Source organism: Thalassophryne amazonica, chromosome 6 (genome assembly GCF_902500255.1).
Source record: "Thalassophryne amazonica chromosome 6, fThaAma1.1, whole genome shotgun sequence".
NCBI lineage: Eukaryota > Metazoa > Chordata > Actinopteri > Batrachoidiformes > Batrachoididae > Thalassophryne > Thalassophryne amazonica.
In genome coordinates, this window is record NC_047108.1 from 80,084,516 (window position 1) to 80,097,303 (window position 12,788).

Below are 12,788 nucleotides of genomic sequence, written 5' to 3' on the forward strand. Positions count from 1 at the left end.
TTTTCAGCTCAATATATGTGGTAAGGCATTCTGTTTTTTGATGTGTGGCTTGCTGGTCGATGTGCATTTCAAATTAAGGCGAACGAGTCTGGCCGCAGCTAAATTCAAGTCTTTGCTTTTCATAATGAATCCCGTGTAGCTGCTACCCACCTAAGCTAGCATGCTAACCTGGGAAAGCAGCAGGATCCGCCTCGGCAGGGGCGATATCGTCGTTCCTGTTCCTATGTCATAGGCAGAGGCATCAATTTGACCATTGAAGTAATATTCTTATGGACATGAAATTGTTTAAAGCCACGTCCTGAGGTTAATACGTTTGCTCTTTATGATGGTTTTATGTTAGCTCAGTGGCTAAAGTCCTGTAGCATTGCGCTGTTCGCTGTGTGTTGTCATTTTATATAAAGTAATATTAATGTACAGCACAGAACAGCAAACGCAAGCATCAGTGGCCTTAGTGGCCACCAGCAACCTACGCTAAGCAACACGACTTGACAAGAAACGTGATAGGCTGTCTGTATTTATTAAATGCTATGGTCATTGTGCAAGTTAAACAATACCACTGGTGCTGACATCGGGACCCAAACTTTCAGAACCGAACGTAGACTAATGATTCTGGTTAGGATTGGGTATCAAGAACTGGTTTGTTTCGGGTATCGTTAAGAAATGATTTGATCCACCAACATCAGCCCTTTTGCTTACCGATTACCTTATCGATCCTTCAGAGCAGCCGTTGTTTTTGAGAGTGTTTGTCGGGAAAATTATCATTTCTCTACATTGATTGCAGACCCTGCAGCGGCTCTGTAATCAGCGCTTCTGCAGCGAAACACCGCTTCGAAGCTTGAACGAATGAAGCAATTCGCCGCTCTTCAGAAGCGGAAAATCCGCTTCTTAACCCCTCTGAGTCATTAAAATATGTCAGTTGTGAGTCACTTTTGTGTGGAGAAAAGTCACTAACTGGGACTCTTGTTGTAGTCAAAAAACGAGAATAGTCCCCATTCCATTCACACAGCTCCAAATGCTGTGTCGCTCTCTGCCCAGTCATGTTACAGTCTGGCTGGAATTAATAACTTTAAAGTGAATCGCTGCTTTAAATAAAATGACACATCTTTCCAAATATAGACAATAAACTACAATCGACTAAAATGTTTTTTCCTCCCAAAATGAGACATGCAGCACAGCCAGGCTGGCCAGCTGCAAGAGCTCAGCTCAGATGTATAGAAAGCCATTCAATTTTTTTTCAATTTATTTTCATTTATATAGCGCCAAATCACAACAGAGTTGCCTCAAGGTGCTTCACACAAGTAAGGTCTAACCTTACTAACCCCCAGAGCAACAGTGGTAAGGAAAAACTTCCTTTAAGGAAGAAGCCTCGAGCAGACCAGACTCAAAGGGGTGATCCTCTGCTTGGGCCATGCTACATACATAAGTTACAGAACAATTCACAGAAACAATTCACAAAGCGAATATACAGGAAATGCTGTTGGGGGAACAACAACGCAGGGTGGCTGGGCGCTCCCTTGGAGATAGGGTGAGGCACTCGGTCACTCGGTAGGAGCTCGGAGTCGAGCCGCTGCTCCTCCACGTCGAAAGGAGCCAGCTGAGGTGGCTCGGGCATCTTTTCCGGATGCCCCCTGGATGCCTCGCTGGAGAGGTGTTCTGGGGACCTCCCATTGGGAGGAGGCCCCGGGGAAGACCCAGGACACACTGGAGGGACTACGTCTCTCGGCTGGCTTGGGAATGCCTCGGGGTTCCCCCGCAGGAGCTGGGGGAGGTGTGTGTAGATCGGGAGGTCTGGGTGGCTTTGCTTGAGCTGCTGCCCCCGCGACCCGACAAATACAGCTCCCATCTCTGGATGATGCTGCAACTTAAACAGAGAGGAAAAAAAAAAAAAAACAGAATCAGGCATCAGAAAGACAAGAAATACAGTATAATTTGCCAGCATTAAACAAGAAAAACAGGAAATACTAAGGTGATCACCGGCCACTAGCCCTAAGTGTCACTAAAAGACCCAAAATTTAGGTAAAGTTGAGGCCGCGGAGCGCTCCGTTTCCTAATAAAATTAAGAGTAAAAAGCGTAAAACAAAACTATACCAGTATGCTAGCCATACAAAAGGGAAAATAAGTGTGTCTTAAGTCGGGACTTGAAAGTCTCCACAGAATCTGTTTTATTGGCGCAGGGAGATCATTCCACAGAACAGGGGCATGATAAGAGAAAGCTCTATGACCTACAGACTTCTTATTCACCCTAGGGACACAAAGTAGTCTTGCACCCTGAGAACGCAAAGCCTGGGCCGGTACGTAAGGTTTAATTAGGTCAGCTAGGTAGGGAGGTGCCAGTCCATGAACAGTTTATTGACGAGTAGCAGAACCTTAAAATCTGATCTCACTGGGACAGGAAGCCAGTGAAGGGATGCCAAAATGGGTGTAATGTGGTCGAACTTTCTGCTTCGTGTCAGAAGTCTGGCTGCAGCATTTTGAACCAACTGGAGAGCCCTAATGCTGGACTGCGGTAAACCAGAAAATAGAACATTGCAGTAGTCTAATCTAGAAGAGATAAATGCATGGATCAGGGTCACAGGATGGGACGAATCTTTGCTATATTTCGCAGGTGGATGAAAGCAGTCCTCGTAATATTTCTAATGTGGAGGTCAAAGAACAATGTTGGATCAAAAATTACCCCAAGGATCCTCACTTTGTCAGTGTGATGCATGACACACGAGCCTAGGCTGAGCATTAACTGGTCAAATTGATGCCGATGTCACACTGGACCAAGAACCATCATTTCAGTCTTATCAGAGTTTAAAAGTAGGAAGTTTCCAGACATCCATCTTCTCACTGATGCAAGGCAATCTTCTAAGGATTTTTGTGAACGAGATTACTAGCAGTTATCGGCATATATAACTGAATCATCAGCATAGCAGTGAAAGGTAATCCCAAAACGCCGTAATATGTGCCCAAGGGGTGCTATATAAAGGGAGAAAAGCAGGGGGCCTATAGATTTTTTTTTTCTATCTATGTCCAGAGATCAAGGATCCAGTGACCAATTTCATATTTCTATACTTTAAGACTCAATAAAATGTTATTGACATAGAAAACCTGTAAAGCCTACTTGTAGCACACAGAATATTCACAGGAGGTATCGATAAGGAATCAGATTGATAATCAGAATCGATAATGGTATTGATATTGATAAAATGCGATAAGCTGCAATTTATGTATGATCCGACTAGTCGACTATCGCAAAAATAATCATTGACGAGTCGACTACCAAAATAGTAGTTTGTGGCAGCTCTAGTTGAAATATATGTTACCAAGTGTGGCCGCCACAATGGAACTATGTGGGTAAGGCTGTCATGATTAGGAATTTCTGGAGATGATTAATTGTCAAATAATTGCGATTGACGAATATATTATCTATTAATAATAATAATCTATTTTTTTTCTTTTTTCCCTTCTTTATATTCTACTATCGTAGCATAATTACACAACTCTGGAAGAACGTTTGTCTTCTGTGAGTGGAGAAACTGGGAATAGTGCAACATTTTTATTTTTATCTTCATTTTACATACAGTCCCAACTTTTTCTGGTTTGTGGTTGTTTCTATTGCATTTCTGAAATTGTTTCTCCTCATCAGCCACGTTTTGTGCTTAAACACTACATTAAGCTCAAGATTGAACAAATAAATACCTTTGGAAGATAACAGCTGTTAAAGTTCAGAGTTCTCACCTGCTTTTTGTGATCTGTGCGTCTGAACATCACCACAGTTTCTCCACGTCAGTGTTTTTTTTTTTCTTGTTCTGCACGCTTTACCTGTATTAATTGCACCGGTTTGTACTTGTTGCCTGTATAAAAGACACCTGTTCACACACTCAGTCAGTCACACTCCAACCTGTTCACCATAGCCAAGACCAAAGAGCTATCTAAGGATACCAGGGACAAAACTGTAGACCTGCACAAGTCTGGGATGGACTACAGGACAACAGGCGAGCAGCTTGGTAGAAGACAACTGTTATTATATGGTATGTGATTTTGCCAACTTCTGATTGGCCCATTCGCCACTTTCTGAGCTGTACCACATGCCGAGTTGACCGCTGGTGGAGCCGAGAACACCTCCCGTGCAGCGTAGCGCTAGCCAATCGAGCGACGCCTTCTATCGATCATGACCAATCAGATAACGCGATACAATGCCTACTTTGACCCGCTTCGAGTTGCGTCATGCGTCGTCATGATGACGCCGTGTACACAATGCAGTAAAAACTAAGGGCACAGAAAAAAACGGTGCTGGCTGCAGCTGCTCCTTGGTCTTCTCTCACAAATGTGTTTAAATACAATTCATAAAGTCCTGCTCAGAGACTGATTGCCAGAGACAGGATATGTCAACGTTAAGTAAAAAGTCCAGACATCTCCAGTCCACTCACGGACGATTCGTTTGTGCACGCACATGTGAACAATTAAAAAAAAAAAAAATGCTGCCTGCGCTCCTCGCTCTCCGCAAACTCTCTCATCACTGTGTTAAAGAAAGGACGTAAGTCCTGCTCAGACTGATTACCAGAGACAGGACATGTCGACATAAAGTATAACTCCAGACATCTCCACATTTACTCACAGACAGTTCCTTTGCGCGCACACGATGCTTCCGCGCATCTCGCGGTCAAAGTAGGAAAGATAAACTATAACAGAATTCAGAGCGCAGACCTGCAGCGCAGCACAAGAATAAATATAAACTAGAAGATAAATCAGAGTGCACAGTCTGTCTGCAGCGCGCACCTGACGCAGACATTCCTGCATCGTCATGACACCACAGGAAGCTCGAGGCAGCCCTGTTGTGAAAGGGGCTTTAGAGATTGTGCTCATGAAGTCTTTAGGACCTGTTGGTGCAGTATGACAGTAATAATAAAGAGTTGAAACTTGAGATTGATTTTTCAGTTTTAGTATGTTTGACAAACTCCCAATTTTCTTGTTTACCATATAATAAAACAGTTATAGACTTTTGATTTCGGTGTATCCGTGATTTATGCGGACCTGGTCTGTAATTGCATATTATGATTATTTATTAGAAAGTGAAAGAAACACAAGATGACTGTCAATCTCCCTCAGTCTGGGATTCCATGTTTTTTTTAATGTTTTGTTATTGCCTTTGTTGTTGCTCAGCTGTGTGCCAGATAAATAAATAAATTCAATTGTATGATTTTTAAATAATTAATTTGCATTTTATTGCATAAAATAAGTGTTTGACCCCCTACCAACCAGCAAGAATTGTGGCTCTCACAAACCTGTTAATTCTTCTTTAAGAAGCCCTCTTATTCTGCACTCTTTACCTGTATTAATTGCACCTGTTTGAACTTGTTACCTGTATAAAAGACACCTGTTCACACACTCAGTCAATCACACTCCAACCTGTCCACCATAGCCAAGACCAAAGAGCTGTCTAAGGACAGCAGGGACAAATCTGTAGACCTGCACAAGGCTGGGATGGACTACAGGACAACAGGCAAGCAGCTTGGTAGAAGACAACAACTGTTATGATTATTTATTACAAAGTGGAAGAAACAAGATGACTGTCAATCTCCCTCGGTCTGGGATTCCATGCAAGATCTCACTTTGTGGGGTAAGGATGATTCTGAGAGAGCTCAGAACTGCACAGGAGGACCTGGTCAATGACCTGAAGAGAGCTGGGACCAAAGTCACAAAGATTACATTAGTAACACATGATGCTGTCATGGTTTAAAATCCTGCAGGGCAGCAAGGTCCCCCTGCTCAAGCCAGCACATGTCCAGGCTTGTTTGAAGTTCACCAGTGAGGCATGGGAGAAGGTCATGTGGTCATATGAGACCAGAATAGAGCTTTTTGGAATCAACTCCACTCACCATGTTTAGAGGATGAGAACAACCCCAAGAAAACCATCCCAACCATGAAGCATGGGGGTGGAAACATCATACTCTGGGGGGCTCTTCTGCAAAGGGGACCAGACGACTGCACCGTATTGAAGGGAGGATGGATGGGGTCATGTATTGCAAGATTTTGGCAAACAACCTCCTTCCCTCAGTAAGAGCATTGAAGATGTGTCATGGCTGGGTCTTCCAGCATGGCAATGACCCCAAACACACAGCCAGGGCAACTAAGGAGGGACTCCGTAAGAAGCATTTCAAGGTCCTGGAGTGGCCTGGCCAGTCTCCAGACCTGAACTCAACAGAAAATCTTTGGAGGGAGCTGAAACTCCAAACCTGAAAGATTTGGAGAAGATCTGTATGAAGGAGTGGACCAAAATCCCTGTTTCAGTGTGTGAAAACTTGGTCAGGAACTACAGGAAATGTCTGATCTCTGTAATGGCAGTGGTGGGCACAGATAGGGAGCTGAAACTTCAAACCTGAAATATTTGGAGAAGATCTGTGTGGAAGAATGGACCAAAATCCATGCTGCATTGTGTGCAAACCTGGTGAAAAACTACAGGAAATGTTTGACCTCCTGTAATTGCAAACAAAGGCTAGTAAGTCCCTTCAGCTGCTCCCTTGTTTGCACTCGGGGTCACCACAGCAAATCCATGGTGGATCTGCATGTTTAATTGGCACGGGTTTTACAGCGAATGCCCTTCCTGACGCAGTTCCAGATTACATGGAGAAATGTGGCAGGGGTGGGATTTGAACCTGGAACCTTCTGCACTGAAACCAAGTGCATTAACCACTTGGCCACCACCCCTGCCCTAATTGCAAACAAAGGCTACTGTACCAAATATTAACATTGATTTTCACAGGTGTTGAAATACTTATTTGCAGCAGTAACAAAATTATAAAAAAAAATCATACATTTTTTTTTTAGATTGTCGCTCACAGTGGACATGCACCTAAGATGAAAATTTCAAGCCCCTCCATGATTTCTAAATGGGAGAACTTGCAAAATCACAGGTTGTTCAAATACTTATTTTCCTCACTGTAAGTCATTTTGAAATGAATAAAACGTATAGCGGCAGCTTAATAACTTTGAAAAATAACAGAAATCAGCAGCTTGTATCTTTATTCTGGCTCCAGTTCATTTTAGTGTGATGAAATCATCCTTTTTTCTCCTCATCAGTCACGTTTTGTGCTTGAACACTACATTAAGGTTGAGATTGAACAAATACATACCTTTGGAAAATAACAGCTAAAGTTCTGCTTTTTGTGATCTGTGTCTCTGAACATCACTGCACAGCTTCTCCACATCAGGTTTTTTTATTTTTAACCCGTGTATGCGTAATTTTGCTCAGTTTATTTATATATTCACATTTTTTAAGGATATTTGACTGTTTATTTCATCTCATTATCTCATAAATTCAGTATACAACACGCACATGGTGTGAACAGGATGGCAGTGTCAGAACCGCACCGGTAGAGAAAGTGGAAAGAGAAGTGAAGGCAGCTCCACGGTTTAGTTTTTGTTTTTTTTAACATGTCTGGTTAAAATCCTCTCTCTCTGCTTCGCGCTCGCTGTCTCACGTGCACTGATAGTTCTCAGCAGAATGTACGTCTCGTGCCTCCGGAATCTCCCTCCCTCCCCTACTCGCAGTCTGCAGCCAGTTGACTCCACGCTCGCGCACACACACACACAGCTCCTTCGGTAAACTGCGCATTTTAAACAGCTTTGAACAAGACGGCCACTGTTTTAATCTGCCGTCTTATTCAAAATTTGAACGTCCAAATGACTCCCCGAATTGGGAACGTCTGATGAGGATGTTGTGAACCCAGGGATGGCGCCGCTGGCAATGTTTGTCAGCTTTCCACAACAAATAGAACACAGCAACTCACTCCGTGTGTGAGAGTCATAAAACGCAGGGAAGACAAAGACAACACACTGGAAATTGTTTTTTTCCTTATTCATTCCTTTATTAGTTCATTCTACTGGTGCTTATAGTTGATAAAACTTGGATAAAGTTAATTGCACCAGTGCTAGTGCAGTATAAAATTACACTCAACAAAAATATAAACGCAACACTTTTGATTTTGCTCCCATTTTGTATGAGATGAACTCAAAGATCTAAAACTTTTTCCACATACACAATATCACCATTTCCCTCAAATATTGTTCACATACCAGTCTAAATCTGTGATAGTGAGCACTTCTCCTTTGCTGAGATAATCCATCCGACCTCACAGGTGTGCCATACCAAGATGCTGATTAGACACCATGATTAGTGCACAGGTGTGCCTTAGACTGTCCACAATAAAAGGCCACTCTGAAAGGTGCAGTTTTGTTTTATTGGGGGGGGGATACCAGTCAGTATCTGGTGTGACCACCATTTGCCTCATGCAGTGCAACACACCTCCTTCGCATCATCCGTGAAGAGAACACCTCTCCAACGTGCCAAACGCCAGCGAATGTGAGCATTTGCCCACTCAAGTCGGTTACTACGACGAACTGGAGTCAGGTCGAGACCCCGATGAGGACGACGAGCATGCAGATGAGCTTCCCTGAGACGGTTTCTGACAGTTTGTGCAGAAATTCTTTGGTTATGCAAACCGATTGTTTCAGCAGCTGTCCGAATGGCTGGTCTCAGATGATCTTGGAGGTGAACATGCTGGATGTGGAGGTCCTGGGCTGGTGTGGTTACACATGGTCTGCGGTTGTGAGGCTGGTTGGATGTACTGCCAAATTCTCTGAAACGCCTTTGGAGACGGCTTATGGTAGAGACATGAACATTCAATACACGAGCAACAGCTCTGGTTGACATTCCTGCTGTCAGCATGCCAATTGCACGCTCCCTCAAATCGTGCGACATGTGTGGCATTGTGCTGTGTGATAAAACTGCACCTTTCAGAGTGGCCTTTTATTGTGGGCAGTCTAAGGCACACCTGTGCACTAATCATGGTGTCTAATCAGCATCTTGATATGGCACACCTGTGAGGTGGGATGGATTATCTCAGCAAAGGAGATGTGCTCACTATCACAGATTTAGACTGGTTTGTGAACAATATTTGAGGGAAATGGTGATATTGTGTATGTGGAAAAAGTTTTAGATCTTTGAGTTCATCTCATACAAAATGGGAGCAAAACCAAAAGTGTTGCATTTATATTTTTGCTGAGTGTACGTGCACCTCTCAAATAATACGTGCACAAATGAACACATGCACATACTAATTCAACCCCTGCACATGAAGATGTGAATGATGGAAAATTATTGTCGTCCAGTGTTTCTGAATCCTGGTCCTCACTGCGGTATTGTATCACTTCCTGTTCCGGAGCACAGCGGTGTTTTGCTGTATCTGTTAGCTGTTTAAGCTGCGTAGTTAGATTGATCTAGATAACGATTTGTTTCACAGTGTAATCTTCACGTGCTTTAACTAAAGCACTCCCTCTACTGAATTCACCTCTAAATTATTTACACATTATTCACTTTGTGTGTTTTTAGGAATCCGCTATCTTAGCGCAACTACTAGCTCTTAGCCGGTTTAGCATGACGGCTTCTCCTGTCTCTCCCGCACTTCTCTGCTCTGGGTGTGAAATGTTTAGTTATTCCTCCGCCTCCTTTAGCAGTAATGGTACTTGTAATAAGTGTAGCTTAATCGTAGCTTTGGAGGCCACGCTGGGCGAATTGGAGACTCGGCTCCACACCTTGGAAAATCCTACAGCTAGCCAGGCCCCTGTAGTCGGTGCTGACCAAGGTAGCTTAGCCGCCGTTAGCTGCCCCCCAGCGGATCCCTAGCAGCCTGGAAAGCAGGCCGGCTGGGTGACTGTGAGGAGGAAGCGTAGCCCTAAACGTAGCCCCCTGTACACCACCAACCCGTTCACATTTCTAACCGTTTCTCCCCACTCAGCGACACACCCGCCGAGGAACAAACTGGTTATTGGCGACTCTGTTTTGAGAAATGTGAAGTTAGTGACACCAACAACCATAGTCGATTGTCTTCCGGGGGCCAGAGCAGGCAACATTGAAGGAAATTTGAAACTGCTGGCTAAGGCTAAGCGTAAATTCGGTAAGATTGTAATTCACGTCGGCAGTAATGACACCTGGTTACGCCAATCGGAGGTCACTAAAATTAACACTGAATCGCTGTGTAACTTTGCAAAAACAATGTCGGACTCGGTAGTTTTCTATGGGCCCCTCCCCAATCGGACCGGGAGTGACATGTTTAGCCGCATGTTCTCCTTGAATTGCTGGCTGTCTGAGTGGTGTCCAAAAAATGAGGTGGGCTTCATAGATAATTGGCAAAGCTTCTGAAAACCTGGTCTTGTTAGGAGAGACGGCATCCATCCCACTTTGGATGGAGCAGCTCTCATTTCTAGAAATCTGGCCAGTTTTATTAAACCCTCCAAACCGTGAATATACAGGGTTTGGACCAGGAAGCAGAGTTGTAGTCTTACACACCTCTCTGCAGCTTCTCTCCCCCTGCCATCCCCCCAATACCCCATCCCCGTAGAGACTGTGCCTGCTCCCAGACCACCAACAACCAGTAAAAATCTATTTAAGCATAAAAATTCAAAAAGAAAAAATAATATAGTACCTTCAACTGCACCACAGACTAAAACAGTTAAATGTGGTGTATTAAACATTAGGTCTCTCTCTTCTAAGTCCCTGTTAGTAAATGATATAATAATTGATCAACATATTGATTTATTCTGCCTTACAGAAACCTGGTTACAGCAGGATGAATATGTTAGTTTAAATGAGTCAACACCCCTGAGTCACACTAACTGTCAGAATGCTCGTAGCACGGGCCGAGGGGGAGGATTAGCAGCAATCTTCCACTCCAGCTTATTAATTAATCAAAAACCTAGACAGATCTTTAATTCATTTGAAAGCTTGACTCTTAGTCTTGTCCATCCAAATTGGAAGTCCCAAAAACCAGTTTTATTTGTTGTTATCTATCGTCTACCTGGTCGTTACTGTGAGTTTCTCTGTGAATTTTCAGACCTTTTGTCTGACTTAGTGCTTAACTCAGATGATTATAGTGGGCGATTTTAACATCCACACAGATGCTGAGAATGATAGCCTCAACACTGCATTTAATCTATTATTAGACTCAGTTGGCTTTACTCAAAATGTAAATGACTCCACCCACCACTTTAATCATACTTTAGATCTTGTTTTGACTTATGGTATGGAAATTGAAGACTTAACAGTATTCCCTGAAAACCACCTTCTGTCTGATCATTTCTTAATAACATTTACATTTACTTTTATGGACTACCCAGCAGTGGGGAATAAGTTTCATTACAGTAGAAGTCTTTCTGAAAGCGCTGTAACTAGGTTTAAGGATATGATTCCTTCTTTATGTTCTCCAGTGCCATATACCAACACAGTGCAGAGTAGCTACCTACACTCTGTGAGTGAGATAGATTATCTCGTCAATAGTTTTACATCCTCATTGAGCACAACCTTGGATGTTGTAGCTCCTCTGAAAAAGAGAGCCTTAAATCAGAAGTGCTTGACTCCGTGGTATAACTCACAAACTCGCAGCTTAAAGCAGATAACCCGTAAGTTGGAGAGGAAATGGCGTCTCACTAATTTAGAAGATCTTCACTTAGCCTGGAAAAAGAGTCTGTTGCTCTATAAAAAAGCCTTCCGTAAAGATAGGACATCTTACTACTCATCACTAATTGAAGAAAATAAGAACAACCCCAGGTTTCTTTTCAGCACTGTAGCCAGGCTGACAAAGAGTCAGAGCTCTCTTGAGCCAAGTATTCCTTTAACTTTAACTAGTAATGACTTTATGACTTTCTTTGTTAATAAAATTTTAACTATTAGAGAAAAAATTACTCATAACCATCCCAAAGACATATTGTTATCAATCAATCAATCAACTTTTTTCTTATATAGCGCCAAATCACAACAAACAGTTGCCCCAAGGCGCTCCATATTGCAAGGCAAGGCCATACAATAATTATGAAAAACCCCAACGGTCAAAACGACCCCCTATGAGCAAGCACTTGGCCACAGTGGGAAGGAAAAACTCCCTTTTAACAGGAAGAAACCTCCAGCAGAACCAGGCTCAGGGAGGGGCAGTCTTCTGCTGAGACTGGTTGGGGCTGAGGGAAAGAACCAGGAAAAAGAGATCGATCACTAATGATTAAATGCAGAGTGATGCATACGGAGCAAAAAAAGAAAGAAACAGTGCATCATGGGAACCCCCCCACAGTCTACGTCTAAAGCAACATAACCAAGGGATGGTCCAGGGTCACCCGATCCAGCCCTAACTATAAGCCTTAGCGAAAAGGAAAGTTTTAAGCCTAATCTTAAAAGTAGAGAGGGTATCTGTCTCCCTGATCTGAATTGGGAGCTGGTTCCACAGGAGAGGAGCCTGAAAGCTGAAGGCTCTGCCTCCCATTCTACTCTTACAAACCCTAGGAACTACAAGTAAGCCCGCAGTCTGAGAGCGAAGCGCTCTAATGGGGTAATATGGTACTACGAGGTCCCTAAGATAAGATGGGACCTGATTATTCAAAACCTTATAAGTAAGAAGAAGAATTTTAAATTCTATTCTAGAATTAACAGGAAGCCAATGAAGAGAGGCCAACACGGGTGAGATATGCTCTCTCCTGCTAGTCCCCGTCAGTACTCTAGCTGCAGCATTCTGAACCAACTGAAGGCTTTTTAGGGAACTTTTAGGACAACCTGATAATAATGAATTACAATAGTCCAGCCTAGAGGAAATAAATGCATGAATTAGTTTTTCAGCATCACTCTGAGACAAGACCTTTCTGATTTTAGAGATATTGCGTAAATGCAAAAAGGCAGTCCTACATATTTGTTTAATATGCGCTTTGAATGACATATCCTGATCAAAAATAACTCCAAGATTTCTCACAGTATTACTAGAGAT

General features: G+C 43.0%; 1 protein-coding gene across 2 annotated transcripts in view; it reads left to right on the forward strand.

Moving 5' to 3' along the window:
* The window catches only part of ncoa6 (nuclear receptor coactivator 6), a 56,449-nt gene that overhangs the window by 105 nt on the left and 43,556 nt on the right, over window positions 1-12,788 (forward strand). For both annotated transcript variants that reach the window (XM_034172589.1, XM_034172590.1), the window contains exon 1: window positions 1-20. This exon is cut by the window's left edge and continues 105 nt beyond it. The gene's annotated coding sequence lies outside the window, so the exon portion shown is untranslated. The remainder of the gene's footprint in view (window positions 21-12,788) is intronic.